This window comes from Pseudorca crassidens, chromosome X, assembly GCF_039906515.1.
Source record: "Pseudorca crassidens isolate mPseCra1 chromosome X, mPseCra1.hap1, whole genome shotgun sequence".
In the NCBI taxonomy this organism is placed as follows: domain Eukaryota; kingdom Metazoa; phylum Chordata; class Mammalia; order Artiodactyla; family Delphinidae; genus Pseudorca; species Pseudorca crassidens.
In genome coordinates, this window is record NC_090317.1 from 133,158,590 (window position 1) to 133,180,878 (window position 22,289).

A 22,289-nucleotide genomic window follows, 5' to 3' on the forward strand; every position below is an offset into this window, starting at 1 on the left:
GCACCCAAGTCTGGCTTTATACTTGGAAATTTGGAATTTGTGTTAAAGGCCGGGGAGATTTAAAAACCGCACTTCTTACACCTTTTGAGAAACAAACCATAATTATCTATTGACACTGAATGACCCCTACCGTTGTCCCCGCAAGGAAGGGTGGGGTTCAAACCCCGTAGATGAGTTGGTCTGGCTCCCCCAGCTATCTCCTTTGAAAGGGGCACAGTCCTTCCTCCCTCAAAGGGATGGGCTTTATGTAAAATATTTCCGCACACAGGAAACACCATGAAAGGGGAATCGATGAACGCATATTGTCTGTTTGTTCCCCTCTAGTCCCCCAGTCCTGTAGTTTTCCCTACTAGGGCATTCCTATAGGTTATTACCAGATACTGAATATAGTGCCCTGTGCTATACGGTAGGTCCTTGCTAGTCATCTTACATTCAGCCTGATGGTTAAGGATGAAGAGCATGTGGGCATTCCTGCCTTAAAGGATATGACGTTTTTCAAAGAACGCAGAACTGCTTGTTAAATATCTCATTGACAGAACCAGGAGGTCCTCCGGACACCTGAGTTTCCCCCGTCCCTTTGGGAGGGTGGGTGGTGTTGAGCTTGTCACAAAAGTGGGCATTTTCCCACAAGCCATCAGTGCTCTATCTTGGCGGGATTTCCCCTGGTTCTCACGGGCCATCAATCTTTATCAAGCACCCACTCCGTGGGAGGCAAAGACCCCCCCCCACTCCCCATAAAAGGGCATAAATACGGATTGAAGTCAGCTCTTGTGATCTCCTAATTGAGGAGCGTTTCAAATGTTAATTGGAGGCCACAGACCTGCACGCAAGTTATAAAGGATTCCACACTCTGTCGACAGTACCCTGGTGCATGAAATACAGATGGTTACACCATCCACCTGATAAACATTTTTTAAAAGGAGACTACAAACACAACCATTCAAAAGTAAAACCCTTTCCTACGGTTCCTATAGTTGGTCACCGACCCAGAGCTGCTGCGATAAAGTTTTTTTTTTAAAGTGCTAAAGTCTGAACTTGCCATGAGCGCTGCCTTGGTTACTCTGTTACTTGATGACTACCTTTCCAATGCACTGAGTTTAATGCATCTGTCTTCTGGGACAAAGCAGTTATCCCAAGAATGTGAGGAATGTTTCCTTGTAAAGCGACCCCATTCTAAGAGGCAGATGGGCTGCAGCTGCTTCCCTTTACGGGGAAGTCTTTCTCCTATAGGCGTTTCGGTTCACAGACGGAAATGCGGTACATCTCAATTTTTAATTTCAGTGTATTGAGTGCATCCACATAAAGCCTTAGCTATTATCCACTGGGCTGACCCGTATGAGCTTTGAAAGGATTTGGACAAATTATAAAAAGGCATATCCCACAGATAAGAAAGCTGAGAGAGTAAAGGCAAGCAGAAACCACACGCTAAGAAGATGAAATGCCATCCCAGCCTTAGGGTGACATCTTGCTACTATGGAAACATCCCGTTTTAGTTCATTGGCTCCCGTGGGTTTTTACCATTTGCTTTGTTTTTTGGCCTCAATTAGCAAGTCTGTTTTCGCCTAAGCCAACATGTAGGCGAAAACCTATCATCACAGAAACCTAGCAAGATGGAAAAGGATGCTAATTTCAACACCGCCGCTCTCATCCCAAGACACATGCACCAGCCACAGAGCCGGAGAGAAAACTGACAGTTACACAAATCGAGTTGTAGGAGCGGGAATCCTGGGATCCAGGAACAGGACCCCTGACCAGGCTTCACGGGTGCTGAATACTGGCGACTCGACGTGGAAACCCAGGAGACGGGGTCCCCAGATCCGTAATCCTCCACGGGAGATGGACACGGGGGGCCGTTCGGGCAAGTTTCCTATGATAAAAACACACATGTGGGCGTTCCAAGTGATGCTGAGGGAGAAGCAATTATTATTGGATTAACTCAGGCAATTGAGTCAAGCCAGAAAAAGACACTGTCCAAAAACTCTCAGGAAAGGTGTTCTGAAAACGCTGGGCCGCCCCCAGCTTGCTCTAGGGTTACCCCAAAGACCTGTAGCCCGTTCAGGAAAATACACACATCTCTTGAACAAGCCTACCTAGAAAGAGTGGCTCGCCAGGGGCCCACAGCTTCTCTGGTTGGACCACGGCCAATGCTTGGTCAGACAGACATCAAGCCAGACAATCAGACAGAAGGGGACTGGATTCCTGATTCTCCTAGTCATGCAGGAGCCCTGGGTCATTGGGGGACCTTCCCTGCTCTTCTCTGCCTGCCCCAAACCCATGGGGTGCCCTTGCCCCTGAGTTCCCAAATGCTACCGCCAGCTCAAATGAAAACCAATCCAGGGGACTCACCTGTGGCTTACAGATGTCCGCTCATGGCTTTGCTTACCAAGACCATCTGGAGGGAAAGATTGGGAGTCTGGGGTTAGCAGATGCAAACCAGTAGATATAGGATGGATCAACAACAAGGCCCTACTGTAGAGCACAGGGAACTCTTCAACATCCTGGGATAAACCATCATGGAAAAGAATACGAAAAAGAATGTATGTATATGTATAACTGAATCCCTTTGCTGTACAGCAGAAATTAACACACGATTGCAAATCAACTCTACGTCAATAACATTAAAAAAAAATTTTGTTCCTAACCTTCCATCCAAACTCCCCCGTCGTAGTTTCTGCATCTTTCAAGTCTCCGCCCACAGGGTGGCTACCCTCTAGCACCTTTGACAGACAGTATCCATTAACAACCAGCACATGTGTGTGTGCGCATGGGCACGCAGACACACACACGCCCACACACACACACCCCCACACACACACAGAGCTTCCCGACACAGCACCGATGCTTCCTGCAGGTGGCGCCGTCTGCTGTTACAATCCACCGGGTTTTTAACAATTCCCATCGCATCCACCCAAATCCATCTCAGACCCTTCTCACCGGTCGTGACCTGCAGTCTGAAAAACAGTGCACCAAAGCCAGGATGAAGGTGTGTCGATCCATCCACGATTTCTCTCTAAAGTTCAAGTTCCCCTGTAGGGACAGTCTGGCCTGGATTTTGAGGTTGCTTTATACACTCAGTAGCAAGGAAAGGTTTTAGACAAACGTACACACGTCGGGGAAAAAAAGGAAGCCCTGATGGCTAAGAGGGGACCAATCATTGTCCGGAGGCCTGTGGTTCAGCCACTGTACCTAGGAAGAGGTTTTAGCAGCTCCTGAAATTTGATCTCGGAACCAACCACGTATCTGATTCCAAAACAATTCACTCCAGGAAGGTCACAGGCACTGAAAGTTGTGTTCCTGCAGGACTTGGAAGAGGAAAACCCATGGCAGGAGTAAATAGAAATAAAAGGCAACAAGGACAATTCTGCGAGTGGAAGGAGAACGGACAGGAGCCTCCGTGTGAGAGCAGCTTTCAGATAAAGCCACGAGTGCGGGGAACGGGGGCTGAGAGCAAAAGTCAAGTAACCCACGGGCTTCCCTGGTGGCGCAGTGGTCGAGAGTCCGCCTGCCGATGCAGGGGACGCGGGTTCGTGCCCCGGTCCGGGAAGATCCCACGTGCCGCGGAGCGGCTGGGCCCGTGAGCCATGGCCGCTGAGCCTGCGCGTCCGGAGCCTGTGCTCCGCAACGGGAGAGGCCACAACAGTGAGAGGCCCGCGTACCGCAAAAAAAAAAAAAAAAAAAAAAGTTAAGTAACCCAGACGAGGGTGCACAGAGGCTGGACACGGTATGAGTTTTACGGTGCTGGGCGAGGGCATGCTTCTCGACAGAGTGACTCTTCTCTCGCCATCCACAGGACTAGCTTCCATGTCAAGGCTCCTCCGGGAATCCGATTAAGTTAAACACACACACACACAAGATGCTAACAGACGGCGACCAACCAGAACGCACCAAAGCTCACAGGAAGGCAATGTGGAAAATGCTCCCTGAGCTGAGTTCATTTTCTCACGGCCAACATCCAAGTCGATTTGGTGAGCAAAGAATGGTGACGTGTCCTCAGGCACCTCCTATGCCTTCACACCAGGGCGGCTCTGGCTCTGGGCGTCGGAGAGGTTCTGCCGACAAAGTTAAGTTTAACGAAGAATGTCGGAGATAGGCTCCCCTCCCTAGCGGACCCCCAAGAAACAGGAACTCTGCGTGTGTGAGTGAGGTGGGAGTACCGGAAGCGGGGACAGGCAGCCCGTTGCCCTTCTTGTTTTGGCCCGGGGACAGCTTGAGGCTGGGAAGGCAGATGCCTTCAGAATTAGAAGCTGCAGCCCTGCAAAAAGATGCACAGTATTGCTGCTCATCAGATACTTCCTGGGGGATACCAACTGTTTGCTGTGTGTGTGTGCAGGTACTAGGCACCCCCCCCACCCCGCCAGGTGACCTTGAGAAGCCCCCTGACTGCAAATCCTGCTGGGCTGGGTCACCTCACCTGCAAGGACATTCCTTCAGCCCCTACTCCTTTCACAGACCGCAGACCCATCCTGGCTGCCCGGAGCCGGGGATGTGGCCTCCTTCTTTGGCCCCAGCGTGGGTGGGTACCCTCCGTTCTTCCTATGCCGCACCGCGGGGAGAGCACAGTCCCCGGGGTGGGCTGCAGGAAGGGGTCCAGGGCCACTCTGGAATCCACTCCTGATTCTTTCCTGCCCTGTGTCCACGCCGGACCAGACCATCCCCTCACGATCACCGTGCACGTCCTGCCCGCATCCTCACTCGGCTGCCGTCAGAGGGGATGCTGTTTCCCGTGGGGTCAGGCCCTGTGTCCTGTGTGCAGGCTCTGAAGGTCACCTGGAGTGAGTACAGGAAAAGAGCCCCTGGCCGCCCCCCCCCCCGCCCCCGAGGCACCCGGGACTCAGGGATGGAGGGCTCCCCTGCAGATGCGTTCCTCCCGTTCACAGCCCCTCACCCTGCACACATGAGGCCTTCTGACCACCCAGCCCCTGGCGTTGGGGGCCTCACGTGGTGGAGACTGGAATCGGAGCTCCTGGGTCCTGAACGCCCTATCCTCTGGGACACCGGTGGCTCTGTTTTTCGCATATCCCGAAGTTCTAGTCTAGGCCCTGGCACCCCGTCCTGCACCGCGTCCCTGAAGGGCTGGGCTGGGGGGCTTCTACCTCCTTTGCCTGTCCCTGCCGGAAGGGCCAGCGGGCATCAGCCCTAAGCGCAGCCCAGCCCGCAGGAAAGGGGTGTGTGTGTGTGTGTGTGTGTGTGAGTGTGTAGGCGGTGGGGGACAAGGTCTGGTTTGTCATCCACAAGGCCCAGCCCAGGAGGGTGGGAGACGCACGTATGGGAAGGTGGCGCGGGCGTGCGAGGCTTCTCGTCCGTCAGGGCACAAGCCCGCCTCCCCATTCCGGGAGGTCCAGCCCCGGGCTCTTCATCCATTTCCCCCAGAACGGGGCGCCCCCTTACGTAAGGGCACTCCGGTCTGAACCTGCCCCCTGCCTCTGCCCCATCGCGTCTGCACCCCGTCCTGCCCGGGTCAGCAGTGAGTTGGATGCAACCCGCAGCCCCTCCCGAGTCCAGCCAGCCAGCCGCCCTCCGGGAGAGAGGGGGCAGGAAGGGGCTGCCCGTCTCCGCCGTTGCCTCTTGCCCGCCTTCCCCGGTCCTCAGTAATTACAGCTCAGCGCCCCGGCCGCGGGCTGAGGGGCGGGCGCCCGGGAAACGGGGAGCGAGGGGGGCGCGCGGACGGGGAGCGGGCGGACCGCCGAGGCTGAGACGGAGCGAGAGGGCCGGGGCGCCGGGGCGGGAGGGGCGAGCGCGGGCCGCGGGTGGGGACGCGGCTCCCCCCCCACCCCCGCCGCGCCGCAGCCCCTCCCCGCGCGCGGCCCCGCGCCTCCCCGCCGCGCCCCCGCCGCCCGGCAGCCCCGCGCCCCACGCCGCCCGCGGACGGCCGCGCGCCGCGCCCCGCGGGGCCGGGCTTCCACCTGTCCCCGCGCGCCCGCCTTCTCGCCGCCGCCCAAGTTTGCGGGGACCTGCCGGGCGCGCCGCCTCGCCGCCTCCGTCCGCGTCCGCGTCCTCGCCCATGGCCGCCGCGCCCCCCGCGCCGCCCGCCCAGCCCCGCGGCCGCCGGGCCCGGTGAGCGCAGGAGCGCGGGCCCCGGAGCGGCGCCGGGCGGTCGGACCCCGCGCGCAGCCGCCCCGAGCAGCCGCGGCCGAGCGGCGGGCGCCCGTCCCCGGCACGGAGCACTGCGGATGAGGCGCGGGGCCGGCGCGGGGCTCCGGGCGCGCTCGGGGGTCGTGAGCGCCGCGCCCCGCGCCCCGCGCGCCCCGCCGGGGCCATGCAGTCGCTCATCTCGCCGGTGACCAAGGCGATCCTGGTGGCCCTCTTCATCTTCGCCATCCTGCTCATCCTGTACGTGATCCTCTGGTACATCTGCCGCGATGTGGACTGCGACCACGGCATCTGAGCGCCGCGGCCCCCGGGGCCCGCCGCGCTGAGGGCGCCCCCGCGGCGCCGGGCATGGGGGCGGGGCGGCCCGCCGGCGCCCCCCGCCCCGGGCCCCGCCGCGCGCCCGCCGCAGCCACCTGGCCTTGACCTTCAGGGACGGAGCGGGCAGAGCGGGTGAGTTCACTCCGGCGGCCGCCCTGCGGGGCGAGGCGGGGGCGAGCCGCAACTTCGCGGCGGGCGCGGGGTGCCGGCGCGGGACCGGCCCCGGGTGGGCGCCGCGCCCCGGCCTCGCCACCCGGGGGGAGGCGGCGGCGGGAGGGCGTGCGGAGGGCCGGGCGCCCCCCGATCCAGCCCGGCGCCTTGGGTCCGAGGAGCCGGGCGCTCCCGCCTTGGGTCGCCACCTGCGCAGCGGCCCGGGGCGGAGCGGGACCGAGCTGCCGGGCGTCCGGTTGCTGCCACGCGCTGCCGGGTCCCCAGCCGTCGGCCCGCGGGCGCGGGGACCCCGCGCGGAGGACCCCGGGCAGCCCCGCCGGGCCGTGCGGAGAGAGCGCGGCGCGGGGGGGGCCGAGCGCAATCCACCGCAAAGGGACACCTCCCGCCAGCAGTGGAAAACGGGTCGAAAGCCCGGGGCGCCCTCCTCACGCCCCAGGCACCCCCGAGGGGCGCAGACCCGCGGGGATGGGAATTCCTCCCCGGTGCCCTAGCCCCCTACCCCAGAGGAGGGGGAAAGTGGGAAAGCTTTGCCCTCCGCCAGGTGTGCCGAGCAAGTTTGCGACTTAAATAAATATCTTGTTATCCAGAAAAAAATACCTCTCTCTGAACGTCTCTGTGCAGAAGGAACGCGTGAGGAAAAACACCCATCTTAGACAGGCTGCCAGTTTATGCACCTGCAGATGGCTAGGCCGTCTTCCTGGGGTAATCAGGGCAGAGGGGGATGTCTGGGTCCCGGCGGTCATGAGGGAGCCGCCCCAGCTCTCAGCAGCCCAGCTTTGTGCAATTCATGTTAGTGCATTCCTCTCCCACTAACCGTTTCCAGCCCCTGGAGGGTTAAGGAAACTGAAAGCGCAGGCACTCCTCGTCCCCCGGAATCTTTGGAAAACCCAAGGGGAGCGAGCCTGTCTGATGTGGGGCGATCAGGGTTTGTGCGCGTTGCGTGGGTTTTCTCCTGCGGTTAAAATTGGTGCGGAGTCGGAGAGTGGTCCTGCAGCCTCCAGCGCACGTCTCCAAGATCCAGTGTCTGAGGACCCGGAGGGCGGGGAGGGGAGACCCATTTTCAAGATGACAAACGCTGTTTGAGGGAAGAGAGATCCGAGGACACCCCCCAGACAATGCCCCGAATGCAAATGCATTCTGAAGGCGTTCTGTGGAGCTGGCTGGGGAAACGCTCTCCTGTCACATGCATCTCTGGAGGGCCTGCCCCAGCTCCGGAGACCGGTCCCCTTCCCCTGTCCACCGCCCCCACCGCCCCCACCCCCCATCTCAAGAGCTAGAGCCTAAGATTTGCTCAGCTGGGTTCAAAACAGACCAGGCAAATACTTCTGATAAATTTCTGAAGCGCCGCGCCTTAGGTATCAGGTGAATTAGCTGCGCGAAAGGAGGTTAAAAGATTCGTGATCACATCCCCAAATATGATGCCTTGAAAACTGTCCCCCCTCCACCAGAGGAAGTACCTCACAAGTCTGCATCCCACGCACGGCACGTGAATTAGGAGCCAGAATTACAACAAACACACACACTGCGGGAGAGTGGATTAGGAAAGGGGAAGCCACCCATAGGAGGTGCCTGAGTCTCCGGTGAGCCTGGGGGAGGACATTGTGATTGGGGGCTAGTGGGGCCCATCTGGCAGGGGTAGGAAAACACCTTTACAAGGAAAAGTGCCCAGCATTACATAACTGAGACCATCCAGGGTGTCTTCCTGTGGCCGGAGGGTCGGTCCCCCACGGCTGATGGTGCTGGCCACACACACACACACACACACACACACACACACACACACACACACACACACACGGGAGCGGGACCCCATTCCCATCCGGTGACGTGTCAGGTCGGTCCATGCTGGGCCTCCCTTGGGTTATTTTCCCCACACGCCATTTCAATCCCGACAGATCAGCATTGATTCCATTTCCCAGAGAATGTGCCTTCCCATCAATTAGAAACCAGCCATCTGCATATTATTTCTATGACCCATGAAATGTGTCTCCTTCGTAATCATTGCTGTCTCTGCGGAGAGGGTCATCGCAAAATCAGGACAAAAACACAGGGTCCCCGGATTCAAATTGCCAGGCGTGTGTGAAGTCGGCTGCTCTTAATGAATCCGTGAGTTAATGCTCTTGCTGTGACACGGTAATGCCCACAGTGTAGACACTCGCCCCCTCCCACCCCGACATAGACCAGGACAGAACCACGACCCTTTTAGACAAAATGAAATCACGGTCCCTCACGTTCACAGTAGCCTCTGTGATGTACAGAAGACCTTCCCAAATGGCCTTCTGGATCGACGCCAGTATTCCCATTTCAGGTACAAACCGAGGTAGTTTCTCGCCCAAGGTCATGGAGCCAGAAGTGCCGAGGCGTCACTGGTGAAGGACAGAGTCATGCTCGGGGAGCTTCCGGCCGGAGAGGGGCCGCTCGGGAGACCTTCCTCTGCTTCCGTGAAAGGAGCGCCCTGTTCCCTCTTATGTCCATGCCTGCATGTTTCCACCCATCACCTCTCCAAGGGAGCCCCGAGATCCTGGGGACCCTGTGGGTGTTTACTGTCTAAAAAGAGACCGCTCAACTGCCTGAAGACAGCAACCTCTACCAAGATCATTCTCTGGAGCCCAGAAAGATCACTCCTGAATCCGGGGGTGGGGGGGTGGTGAGGCTGATCTCCAAAGGCTGGAAAGAGTGTGACAAGGTAGAAATATCTGTCCTGTCACCTTCTGAATTTTCTACGGACAAGCAACAAACCCAGAGTGCCTGCTGAAAGGAAACAACAAAATGTGGCTTCCTATAAATAACAACTACATCTCATAGTTACGGAGGGTGTTACAAAGTACCAGACAGAGTTAAAGGGATACTATTCACATCGCATTTTATCCTTCTGACAGCAACGTGAGTCTAATGATGATTCCAGTTATACAGAACAGAAAAAAAGAGGCTAAAAGAAAAAGATTATGTAATTTTCCTAAGATCGCAAGGAAAAGAAACCAGTCACCAAGAGTCTCCAAGCTCTTACCGCGGACCTGCACACACGCTCACGTGTATCTGTAAATAAAAGCTCACCTCCGTGGCTGTGCCATTCCAAAAATTTTTAATTGTGCTTCTCTCTTCACCTCTCCCTTAGGGCTTAGGAATCATCTTCTTCTTCTAAGTTGTTTTTGATAGGTTACAAAATAACTGCTTAATATATATTTACAGGCGTTGAGCACATAGGTTTCCATTTTAAAAAAGCTTTTGACTTATTTCTTTATAAGTATTGACAATCAGACATACAGATTTGAAAAAGTGAATTCAAGAGTGTGCCTAGTATATAAAATAGATAACCAGCAAGGACCTGCTGTATAGCCCAGAGAACTATACTCAATATTTTGTCATAACCTATATGGGAAAATAATCTGGAAAAGAATATATATATAGACACACACACACACACACACACACACACATATAACTGAATCACTGTGCTGTACACCGGAAACTAACACAGCATTGTAAATCAACGATAGTTCAATTAAAATTTTAAAAAGAGTGTGTCTCTATTTTTACATTTTGGAAGCTGTCAGTTAACGTTCGTAGGGCTGCACCGCGTGGCTTGTGGGATCTTAGTTCCCCGACCAGGGATTGAACGTTTGAACCCAGGCCTTCGGCAGTGAAAGCGCTGAGTCCTAACCACTGGACCTCCAGGGAAGTCCCGGACAGCACTTTTTTAATAACAGTGTCCTAATATGTTTTGAGAACACTTTTGTGTCCTACAAGGATTACGCTTTGCATCGTATATTGTGTAAAGATGCCCCAAAGCTCCCTCCTGTGCCTCCCGCCCCTTTCTTCCCCAAACTGAAGGTTTCTCCAAAGAGGCAAAGAGTGGCCGCTGGAAACCTCGGCTTCTTTCAAAGAATAGTTCGTTGATGGAAGTGAGCACCTTGGGTCTGCACAGAAGCATCAGGGGAAACGGGGAAACAGAGCATCGAGGACCCAGCACGAGGGAAAAGTGATGACACTTGGAAGGACGCTGTTTGTCAGTCATATAAGAAAGAACTTTGTAGCAGTGAAACTTCTTGTGGGCTGCCCCAGAAGTGGCCGGGGCTGTTTGCTTGCTGGGCAGTTGACTTTTGCTCAGGATGTGTGAGCTGGCGGGCGGGGTTGGAGAAGTAGAGTCCTGGGGTTTCATACTGTGTGAGCGGATGTACCTATCCCCCAGCTCCCGCATCCCTGAAAAGCAAGATTCTTCGGCAGAAGCAAACGTGTTATAATTCAAGACAAGTGACTTTGGGGGAGAAGAATTGGGTTTCGGAATCTGATTGTTGCTTCTGAAGCTATTTTCAGCTTCAGAAAGAAAAAAAAAAAAGGAGGCAGAGAATGTTTGTCAAGCCATCACAATGCCTCATACAATAGCCTGTGTTCCTACTTTGTTCAAGCTCCACTCCACAGATGTTCATCAAAGTGGTCTGCATTGCAGATGTTTCTAGAACACGTGGGCACGCAGATCACAGAGTTCGAAGGTGTTGGCAGGTAAGGAAGACCGAGCGTCTCACCTCTTCGTTTCAAGATGCGGTATTCTCCGCGTGTCAGGCTAAATCACAGTTGCAGAGTGAAATGGGAAAGAAGTGGATTTGAAGCTGGAGGGGGGCGGGATGGAGCCCTGACTTGGAGCCGGGGCTGCCGGGCCTGTGGCTGGCGGGGATGCAGGAGGCTGCATCTGAAACCCGTACGCCGGGCTGGGATGCTGGGCTGTGCGTACAGGAATAAGGCAGCTCAGGCAAAGAAGAAAACGGTCCCCGTGGAATGTCCTAAACCCCTTCTGTGCCTCTGAGTGGCTCCATCTCTAACAGACCATGTTTCCATAAGTCACTCCCCGCCCTCCGACACAGATGGAGTCTGTGCGACATGTAAATAAAAAGGAAACACAAACGGAATATAAAGCATGACCTTCCGGCCACGTGCGGTCCACGCCGAGCTCCCAGTTTCTTCCAGGGAGGGGCGTCTGTCCCCCACGGGGCGTCCGGCACGCGCATCCCCACCGTGACGTGACAGACGTGGACCTGCCCCCGTCTTTCAGGTAGCACTCCCCCCCCAGTTGGATTTCTGGGGCCTGGGAGCAGGGACCATGCATCTATTAAGCACCTCCTGTGGGTTTAAGATGGTTTCACGTGACCCTTACAAAACCCTGGGATGTGCTGTTGGGTTTTCCTCTGCGTGGATGAAAACTGAGTCCAGCTACGTGGTCAACGGGGATCTGAAGGGCAGGCTGCCGGGGTCAGCAGTGGCTGATGTGAGCCCGCTTTTGCTCTCACTCTCCGTTGGGCCAGACCAAGCCTTCCGTTCACCTGCATTCGCCTCGCTGTGGTTCCTTAGACGTCTAAGCGCAGCAGGCAGTGCTGGTGTCTGTGTGCATCCGGTGGTTGAAGCTGTAGGTCGACCAGTCGCCCGGGGTGATCATGGGAGGATCACTGGGAAAATGGGCTCACCACACTCGTGAAACGTCAAACGCATGCTTGCGTCTCCCAAGGCACAACAGTCCGACCACCATGCAGTGTCACATTACTCTTTATTAAAATGTTTATTGAAATATAGTTGATTTACAATGTTGTGTTAGTTTCAGGTGTACAGCAAAGTGATTCAGTTATACATAGATATGTATAAACATATGTATTCTTTTTTACATTCTCTTCCATGATAGGTTATTACAAGATATTGAGTATAGTTCACTGTGCTATACAGTAGGTCCTTGTACTCTTTTGAATTTTTTTTTTTTTTTTTTGCGGTACGCGGGCCTCTCACCGTTGTGGCCTCTCCCGTTGCGGAGCACAGGCTCCGGACGTGCAGGCTTAGTGGCCACGGCTCACGGGCCCAGCCGCTCCGTGGCATGTGGGATCTTCCCGGACCGGGGCACGAACCCGTGTCCCCTGCATCGGCAGGCGGACGCTCAACCACTGCACCACCAGGGAAGCCCTCTTTTGAATTTTCTTAAATGTAACAGGAATGTCCTTGACAGTCTTCAGGTATGGCTTGATCCAGGGCCTCAACTGATGTCAGCAGGACTCAGTGTCTCTCTGTCTCTCATTGCTCTTTCTTCTTTGGTACATGACTCTTCGTTGCTACGTTATCACCATGTTTGTGAAGCATGAATACAATTAGGATGAAGACTAAATTATTCCCCACCCCACCACCATTTCATCTTTTACTGTTTGGATACCAAGGGAGCAAATCTCATGGAGATGATGACAGCATAGGTGTTGGATGTTATCAACTACGCAAAATTCCAAGACAACCAAAGACAAAAAAAGGACTGAACAAGATAGTAGAGGGGGATAGAAAGAGACATGGGAAGGAATGCATCACAAAACAGGGGCTTAAAACAGTGTGTATTGCATCAACTTCTAGAGGAAAAAAAAATGTAAACAAGTAAACAGAGGAGCTTGCAATGAACAGTCATGAGAGAAGCAGAAGTGTCAGTTTGTTGAACTGGGGGCCCCCGGACGGTCCATTCTCCTCTTTTCTCGCTTCTTTTGAAAGCACGAGTTTCTTCCGACGCCACTGTTGCAGAGAATGATTTGAGCATCTTTTGGCATTTGTCTTTGCTTGTGTGTGGTTTCATCTTTGAGAAATACTACACGTGCCCAGAAAATTACACCCTGCTGAAAGGAGCCCTGTACCACACACACACACACACACACACACACACACACACACCCCTGAGGCCTCCGCCAGCCCCCTCGGCCGCACGTGTGGTATCTGAGTCATATGCACCCACGTCTGTTATTAGAACGTTCCGAGTGAATTTCCCCTTCACCATTACTCACATGCTGAGACCCTTCCAGGGTCGAATTCCACAACAATTACAGAACATACCAACTACGAATAACACATGCATTGTAGTGCGTATGCTGACCATAGCCATGCAGAAGTTGTACAGCTGTGCTAACGTTTTATTCGATTCCTATCTCTTTTCGTGGTCATTGTTTTTGGTGTGTCTGTGACAGAGTTCTCACGTGTTAGGACCCTAATCCCATGTTTCTCTGAAACCCTTTGATTTTTATCTTGGATTTGCCCAGCACCGTGATTTTCAGAAACACAGAATACCACCTCATTGCAGAACTGGCTGTGATTTAACGCCTTCTCTGTTTTTATTAAGTTACTTTTAAATTTCCTGCAATTTCTTCAGGTAGGTTAGAGACGGCCCAGGATATTCATGCTCTGTGGAAACTAAAATCTCATTGTAAGAAAAAAGGAATGAGGATCTCGAGATTTCACTCTGCCTGGGGTTCACTTTCTTGTTTGCCATCTTTTGCTCCCTTTTTCTCCTTGAAGTGTTTCTAGGGTGCAGAGCTGTTTTTTTTGTTTTGTTTTGTTTTTTTTACCAAAGGAATTCTACTTAGGAAATAATTATTCTTCTCCTGGAATAAAAAACTCTCCTCGGTCTCTTCTTCAGCACTCAGGGCTTTATTTAGTCCACTGAGCTATAAAGAGAGGCTGCTTCCTGCCAGAGCTGGGTGACCTGTTTCGGGGCCTATATTTCCCCATCCTCCTTGGCATCCCAGCCCTTTTCCAGCCCACCTCCTCCTTGGGTGAATCAGGCAAAACCAGGGGAGGCCCAGCCTCGGCCTGGAAATCAGGATGTCACCTTCCGTCACAAGCGAAAGTCCCAGAATGAGGACCTCCTGTTTATCCCACTGAACCATTCCTAGAGTAAGTTTTTTTTAATTTTGATTGGAGTACAGTTGCTTTACAATGTTGTGTTAGTTTCTGCTGTACAGCAAAGTGAATCAGCTGTACGTATACCTATATCCCCTCTTTTTTGGATTTCCTTCCCATGTAGGTCACCACAGAGCCGTGAGTAGAGTTCCCTGTGCTCTACAGTAGGTTCTCATTAGTTATCTATTTTATACATAGTATCAATAGTGTATATATGTCCATCCCAATCTCCCAGTTCGTCCCACCACCACCCCCACCCCCTCTTGGTAACCGTAAGTGTGTTCTCTACATCTGTGACTCTGTTTCTGCTTTGCCAATAAGTTCATCTGTATCATGTTTCTAGATTCCACATAGAAGCGATATTATACAATATTTGTCTTTCTCTTTCTGACTGACTTCACTCTGTATAACAGTCCTTAGGTCCATCCACGTCTCCGCAAATGACACTATTTCGTTCCTTTTTATGGCTGAGTAATATTCTGTTGTATATATGCACCACATCTTCTTTATCCATTCCTCCGTTGATAGACATTAAGTTGCTTCCATGCCCTGGCTATTGTAAATAGTGCTGCAATGAACATTGGGGTGCATGCATCCTTTCGAATTATGGTTTTCTCTGGGTATATGCCTAGGAGTGGGATGGCTGGGTCGTATGGTAGCTGTATTTTTAGTTTTTTAAGGAACCTCCATACCGTTCTCCATAGCGGCTGCACCAATTTACATTCCCACCAGCCGTGCAGGAGGGTTCCCTTTCCTTCACACCCTTTCCTGCACTTATCGCTTGTAGATTTTTTGATGATGGCCATTCTGAACCTAGGGTATATTTTTTGACTAGTGGTTTACTGCACTCAAGGAGTTAAGACGGGACGCCCATCTTCCACGAAGGGAGAATATGAATCATTTCCACCCGGCGGCCCCCTGTGCTAGCAGATATAGAGAGGTATTCATTCAAAATGGAAAACAAACACCAAAGGGAAACGGGGGGGGGGGACATAAATTAGGAGTTTGGGATTGACATGTACACACTACTGTATGTAAGATAGATAACCAACAAGGACCTACTGTAGAGCACAGGGAACTCAATATTCTGTAATAACCCAAGTGGGAAAAGAATTTGAAAAAGAACAGATACACGTCTATGTACAACTGAATCACTTTGCTGTGCACCTGAAACTAATACAACATTGTTGATCAGTTATACCCCACTATAAAATAACAATCTTTAAAAAGTGGAAAATAAAGCAAAACAAAAATCACACGTAGGCAAAGGTGTGATTGTACACGTTCCCATACAGTGTTTGTTGGATCATTTTTCAAACATTCACTGAGCAGTAGAGGTTTATTTACGTGTTACTTTGGGATGTTAGGTATTTGTGGAATTAAAAAGAATCAGGCACTCCTGTACTTTAGTTTTAAAATCTGTGATGTTCTTTAAATTCATAATAAGTTGATGCAGTTTGATACTTAGGAACATATAAAAAGGTAATGTGAACTTTTCTGCTTTTGTTTGTATTCAAAGTTTTGGTTTTATAAAACCAGACGGATTGAAGACTTACATAAGCATTTGAACACTCAAATACGTGTCATGATTTTCTCTTACTGTTTGAATATCTTCATTCCTCTTAAATTCACGAAAATTCCATGTATCTGAATAAGCATATAAAAATATTTTGGTCTTCCCCCCCTTTTTACACAGATTACTCTTTTTCTCCCAAGTAAATAATACTTTTTGATTTACATTATCAAGGACATTTACTGAACTACGAAAATGTATAACAAATTAAAATCTGATGTGAATATTAAAAAAAGAAAAAGAAAAAGGAAATAACTGCAAAAATGCCTTGAGTCATTGTATCGAAAGGATAAAAATACATTTAGGAGGAAACGGCAGGCCTGGGATTGGGGAAGGAGCGCTGCACGTGCTGGTGTCTGGGGCAGTGGAACGTCATCTCACCCCTGTGGTCTGGGGGTTCAGGGCTGGATCAGCACGGCCACAGGGGGACACCCTTTCCCGTACACGTCACCGCCCCCATTTGAAAGGCTGCTCCAATTCTGAGCCAGTACGGTTGAGGCCAAGCGGTCCCAGAGATGGTGCAGCTCCGAACCCCTCACTCAGCTGTCAGAAGGAGGCAAGAAGCAACACTTAGTCCTTCCCCTTGCCCACCGGGACGCTGTGTTTCAGAGGGTCCTGGTGATGCCAGGCCCCGGGCCGGGTCCTGATGTTACATCCTCTGCTGAGCACATGCTCAGTCCGGGGTTGAAAGCCAGCCCACGGCCCTGGCTTCTGTTGCTTGTGGTGCTTCTTCCTGCTCCCCCGGAAGTGGTACCGGGGGCGGAGAGACAGTGCAGGTGACCATGGTTACCCCTCGGATCACAGCATCCGCCAGCCGGGGAGGACCTTGCCGTGGTGGGAAGCCAGGCTCCGAGGCTGGTCGGGAAGGGCATCCTTTGCGACCCTCAAATTACCCCACAGGGGACCTGCCAGGCTCAGCCCTCTTGGGAATGTCAGTGTCCTGGGAAGACACAGAAATGGGTGGCGACCCACCCCGTCTTAAGGATGAGACGTACGAATAACAGGGATGTAATCGGGGGACATCTGGTTCGGACTGATGGGTCAGCCTCCTTGCAAAAGCCAAATTAATTAGTGCCGGGTATGGGGGCTGAGGTGTGTGTGGTCGTCCTTGCACGTTCACGATGGTCTCTAAGCAGCTACTGTAACCTAGGAGGGGGTACCTGGAGTTTGCTGCTGAAATTCGAGTGGCTCCAAGGAGGAGAAGCCTCTCTCAGTAGATATTTACTGGGAAAGTCTGAGGGATGCTCCCACCGCAGCCCCCATCCCCCGGCTCACAAGGACCAGGCATCCACTTCCGAGTTGCCCCACCTGCAACACGGAGGGGCCCCCAGGTGCTGGTTCTGCCTCGATTCCAGAAGATCCGAACTGCCAAAGACTTTGGCCACTTTCTGGCAAAGGTGGAGGGGCCAGGAGTGGCGGCAGGTGGCCGCCTGGCCCACTGTGCTCAGGGAACATGGGGCTCCTGGGGTCCTCTGAGGGGCATGACAGCCGGCATACAGCCCTACCTAGCATGGCACTGATGGGTCTGGGGCCCCGTTCCTGCATTTTCCCCTGGAAACCCCATTTTTCCAGCGTCTAGAACAGCTCTGTCGAATGGCAGTACAGTGCAAGCCACATAAATAATTAAAACGTTTTCTGGTAGCCACCAAGGTGCCAACTCCCACTTATAAGATAAATCAGTACCAGGGGTGTAACGTACGGCATGAGAAGGATAATTAACTCTGCTGTGTGTCACATATGCAGGTGGTTAAGGGACGAAATACTAACAGTTCTCATCATAAAAAAGGTTTTTTTCTATTTCTTTAATTTTGTATCTAGATGAGATGACAAATGTTCACTAAACTTATCGCGGTCATTATTTCATGGTGCGTGTAGGTCAAATCACCACGCTGTACACCTTCAACTTATACAGCATTGTATGTCCATTATATCTCATTATATCTATATCTTCCAATAAAACTGGAAGGAAAAACTTGTTGTGGTAGCCACATGAGAAAAGAAAGCAAGAATGGTCAAGATGAAATCAATTGAGGGCTTCCCTGGTGGCACAGTGGTTAAGAGTCCGCCTGCCAATGCAGGGGACACGGGTTCCAGCCCTGGTCCGGGAAGATCCCACATGTCACGGGGCAACTAAGCCCGTGCGCCACAACTACTGAGCCTGCGCTCTAGAGCCCGCAGCTCTAGTAGCCACAGCTACTGAGCCTGTGAGCCACAACTACTGAAGCCCACGAGCCTAGAGCCCGTGCTCTGCGACAAGAGAAGTCACCACAATGAGAAGCCCACGCACCACAACCAAGAGTAGCCCCCGCTCGCCGCAACTAGAGAAAGCCCACGCGCAGCAACAGAAACCCAATGCAGCCAGAAAAAAATGAATAAAATAAATAAATTTATAAAAAAAGAAATCAATTGAATTGATATATTTTATTTAATCAGTATATCAAAAAAGTATCATTTCAACAATATATATGTATATATGGGTGTGTGCATATACATAAATGAACATGTAAATTTATATATTAATAGAGATACGTGTGTTTCTATTTTTTAGTGTACAGAATTTATAGAAATGTACGAAAACATATATACATATACTTTATACATTTTATAGGTATATACATACATATATCATTTACTAAAATTATATTTTAAAATTCTATAGGTATATACACGCGTTTAGAATTGTCTACTAACCGTCAGGGAGATAGCTGACATGCTGTGTTTATACTAAGCCTTTGGACCCCATGGGTATCGTACACCTACAGCACGTGTCAGTGGAGACAAGCTTTATCGAAGAGCTTGGTGGCTTCGGGGTCGGATGCCCTAGTGTCTTCCAGCTCACCCCCCCTTTTCTGGGTGAGATTCCTGGAACTCCCTTGGCCCTGAAGGAATCCCCCTCTGTCTCTTCTGCTCATCAGCGTTTCAACCATCCAGTTTCCCAAATGTAGGGTTACTTGGCCAGAACTATTCCTGGTCGGGGGACACATCCAAACCACCACACATGGCTGCTGCTTCTGTGACGGGTCACTGCCTTTTTGGGTGCCCTGACAGCAGCGGGGCCCCAGAATTCCCCGCCATGCTTCACCGAGCATCCCTTCAGCCTTCAGAGACACCGCTGATGGCCAGATCTTGTGTTCCGTTTGGTCCAGCCATACAAAGGATAGAAATAATCCATGAACGGAACATGATATTCATGTAGGCACGTGAGTCAAGGCTCTCCTGCTAAACCCCAAATTTTATTTGGGTTTCACTACTTCTTCCCTCAAGTCCCGTTTCTGTCCCAGGATCCCACCTACAACACCATTATCACTTTCACCCTCATGCCTCCTTGGGCTCCTCTGGGCTGTGACAGTGTCTCAAACTTTGTTTTTGCCTTTCTCTGTCTGACTTACTTCACTCAGTATGATCATCTCAAAGTCCATCTATGTTGCTGCAAATGGCATTTTTCGTTCTTTCTTAAGACTGAGTAGTACTCCATTGTATATATGCACCACATCTTCTTCATGCATTCCTCTGTTGATGGACACTTAGGTTGCTTCCATGTCTTGGCTATTGTGAATAGTGTTGCTATGAACATTGGGGTGCATGCATCTTTTTTTTTTTTGCGGTACGCGGGCCTCTCACTGTTGCGGCCTCTCCCGCCGCGGAGCACAGGCTCCGGACGCGCAGGCTCAGCAGCCATGGCTCACGGGCCCAGCCACTCCGCGGCATGTGGGATCCTCCCGGACCAGGGCACGAACCCACGTCCCCTGCATCGGCAGGCGGACTCTCAACCACTGCGTCACCAGGGAAGCCCTGCGTGCATCTTTTCGAATTATAGTTTTGTCTGGATATAGGTCCAGGGTTGGGATTGCTGGATCATATGGTAATTCTATTTTAAAACTTTCTTTGTTTTTGATGACCTTAGCTTTGATGAGCACTTGTTAGATTTCTTTTTTTAGGTTGCCCCTCTATTAGGATTTGCCTGATTTTTTTTTTTTTCATTATTAGACTGGGATGATTGGTCTTTGAGAGAAAACCCACAGGAGTGAAGTGCTCTTTTCATCACCTTTTATCAAAGGGACATATTATCAACATGACTTGTCACTGTGCGTTTTGGGCCTTCTTGGTCAGCTGGCTGAGGTAGTCAGATGTCTCCAACGCAAAGCTACTATTGTGTCCTCATTCCACACCCTTTTGGAAGGAAGACCCTGTGAACAGCCCACACTTAAGGAGGAAACCATATTCCACCGTTTTAGGGGCACAGCATCTATTTGGAATTTTTCTGCGTGGGATGTTTAGTTTTCCTCCCTCATTTATTTATTTCTTCACTCATGGATGTCTCCCAGTTTGGACACATGGAGATTCATTTCTTCTTTCGGGTTACAATCCAATAGTATTTTATTTCCTGCCTCAAATTGCTTGGCCATTGGGACCTCTTCCACTTTATCTTCTGTGTCCTACTGACATGCCCCAATTATTGTGTATTTTTGAACATTTCCTTACTTTCTGGAACTAGAAGACACTCCAGCCACGTCCTGTGTCTCCTAAGCCCGGGTCCTAGAATTAGCCATTTCTCCAGGGAGCCCCGTTTCCTCTTATTTGAGCATGATATTAGGAACGAAGACGTGGGTGCTGGGGGGAAAAGCTTCTCAGCAGCGTGGAAGGGGGTTCGCTCCTGTGGGCTCACCACTGATGTTCTCCCCCTTACACTTCTGTTGTCTTTCCTTCTCTTTCCAACCCTTTAGGGGCCCTGAAGGGACAGAGAAGCTCCGGTTGCCCGTGGAGCCTACCGTTCACCTGTCCTCCAGGTACAAGCCAAGAGGTCGTGAGAACACAGCCCCGCGTGGACCACCGGCCGGCCAGGACTCCAATGTGGATGTAGGGTCGGATGCCTGGAGGTCCCTGCTCGGCCCTACCTTGGAGTCTGCCAACCAGCATGTGTTCCAGCTGCGCTGTGGGGTGAAGGGTGGTGTGACCACCTATGAGGATTGAGGCCATCCCCCATCACTCATCTTGCCACGCCATCACCAGGCGGTCAGGACTTATGGGCAACTCTCACCTCCAGGGCTATGCTGGCATCTGTAACCTCCATACCCCTTTGTGGTCCCATCCTAGCCATTCCTGCCCGCCCGCCCCCCGGCCCACTCCGTGTTGTGAAGTTTTCCTCCGCCTTCCCGTTGTGCATAGTCACAGGGGTTCCTGTGGTCAGTGGGGCAGCCCAGTGGAAGTGTTTACTGTTATTCCTGACTAGGCAAGTCCAGAGAACAATCGGGTTCAGATGATGCCGTCGTGAAGGTAGGTCCAGCTGGTGCCTGACCCTCTTCAGTCTCAGATGCAAGCCCATGCCCTACGGCATATGCAAGCAGGCCCAGAGCTTCCGGGCTTGCTCTTGTGTACACAGCAGGCAGACGCGCGAGGGGACACAGACAAGACACGCCCCACCATCCTTGTTGCCAACGTACCCCGAGTCTTTCTATCCGTCTGTTGCGGTGAGCAGAGCCCATGATCCGGAAGGAGAGGGGCATCCTTATAAAATACCGACAAGAGACTCTGCACATGAAATAAGAGCGTCCTGGAACATTCTAGAAACAAGCCTAGCGTTACTTCTCTTGCAACTGTAAACGATGCAGCAGGCACTTTGGACGTCACATCACGGGTGAGACTTGCATTGCCCAGCGTGGCAGCCGCGGAGGACTGGTAGCAGGTTTCTCCCTCCACTCTGTTTAAACTCTGAGGGGGCCCAGGTGAAAATTCAGGGCCGCCCTCCCCCCGCGCTGTGGGGTGCGTGCACGTCTCGATGAATGTGCTCGGCAGTGTGCAACCCGGCATCGCCAACCCCTGCCCCCCACCTGTCCTCATGCACCCTGGTGAGCATTTTATACATTCTCCCAAACACTCCCGTCATTCCGTCCTGCAGGTGTGACGTATTGCACCTCTGTTCTCTCGTCGTAGCTTCCGTCTCCCTGTGTGGAGATGGGCAATAAAGACAAAGCTCTTCCAGACATATGGCTATTCCAGAAAATAAAATATTTTTGAAACCGCACAGCATGGCTACAGCTCTTTGTCTCGTAGTGGGAACGGAACCCGGGTGTGTGTGCAGCTAGCAGCGTGGCACTTGGAAGAGGCACAGAGAATTCACTGACCCTGTAGAGATAGCCAAGGGCGGAAAGGTGTTTATCACACGAGGTGGGCATAGCCTCGTCTCTGTGCATCTTGTAGAATGAGACGCCTCTCAGATGCTTTTCCGTAGGTGGGAAAGGGTGTAATTTCTATGAAAACAACCATAACAAAAAAGCAATGGCAAAACTGGATGGTGATTTCACACAAGAGCTATTATTCTGATGTCATTTTCCTAAACGAGGTCTGGTTTCCCTGTATCTCAGGAGGATTCAGGAAGGTCACCGCCCTTGAGTTGGAGAATACTCCTCTCTAGAGCTGCTGGTCTCAATTCTCATCACGCACCTGCCTCATCTGT

General features: G+C 52.0%; 2 long non-coding RNA genes across 6 annotated transcripts; one reads left to right on the forward strand and one right to left on the reverse strand.

Moving 5' to 3' along the window:
- Nucleotides 1-323: 323 nt before the first annotated feature.
- LOC137216531 (uncharacterized) lies at nt 324-7,523 on the reverse strand. 5 transcript variants are annotated; one of them, XR_010939809.1, is made up of 7 exons: nt 7,394-7,523; nt 7,177-7,276; nt 4,412-4,767; nt 2,935-4,252; nt 2,643-2,717; nt 2,347-2,498; nt 324-1,867 (listed from the first exon to the last, which is right to left on the reverse strand). It is a non-coding gene; the product is annotated as an uncharacterized lncRNA (long non-coding RNA). The 5 variants fall into 5 exon arrangements; XR_010939810.1 differs by lacking the exon at nt 7,394-7,523 and having other exon boundaries at nt 4,412-4,756; nt 7,177-7,375; XR_010939808.1 differs by lacking the exon at nt 7,394-7,523 and having other exon boundaries at nt 7,177-7,375.
- Nucleotides 6,146-21,857, forward strand: LOC137216532 (uncharacterized). The gene is made up of 2 exons (XR_010939811.1): nt 6,146-6,540; nt 20,560-21,857. It is a non-coding gene; the product is annotated as an uncharacterized lncRNA (long non-coding RNA).
- Nucleotides 21,858-22,289: the final 432 nt, after the last annotated feature.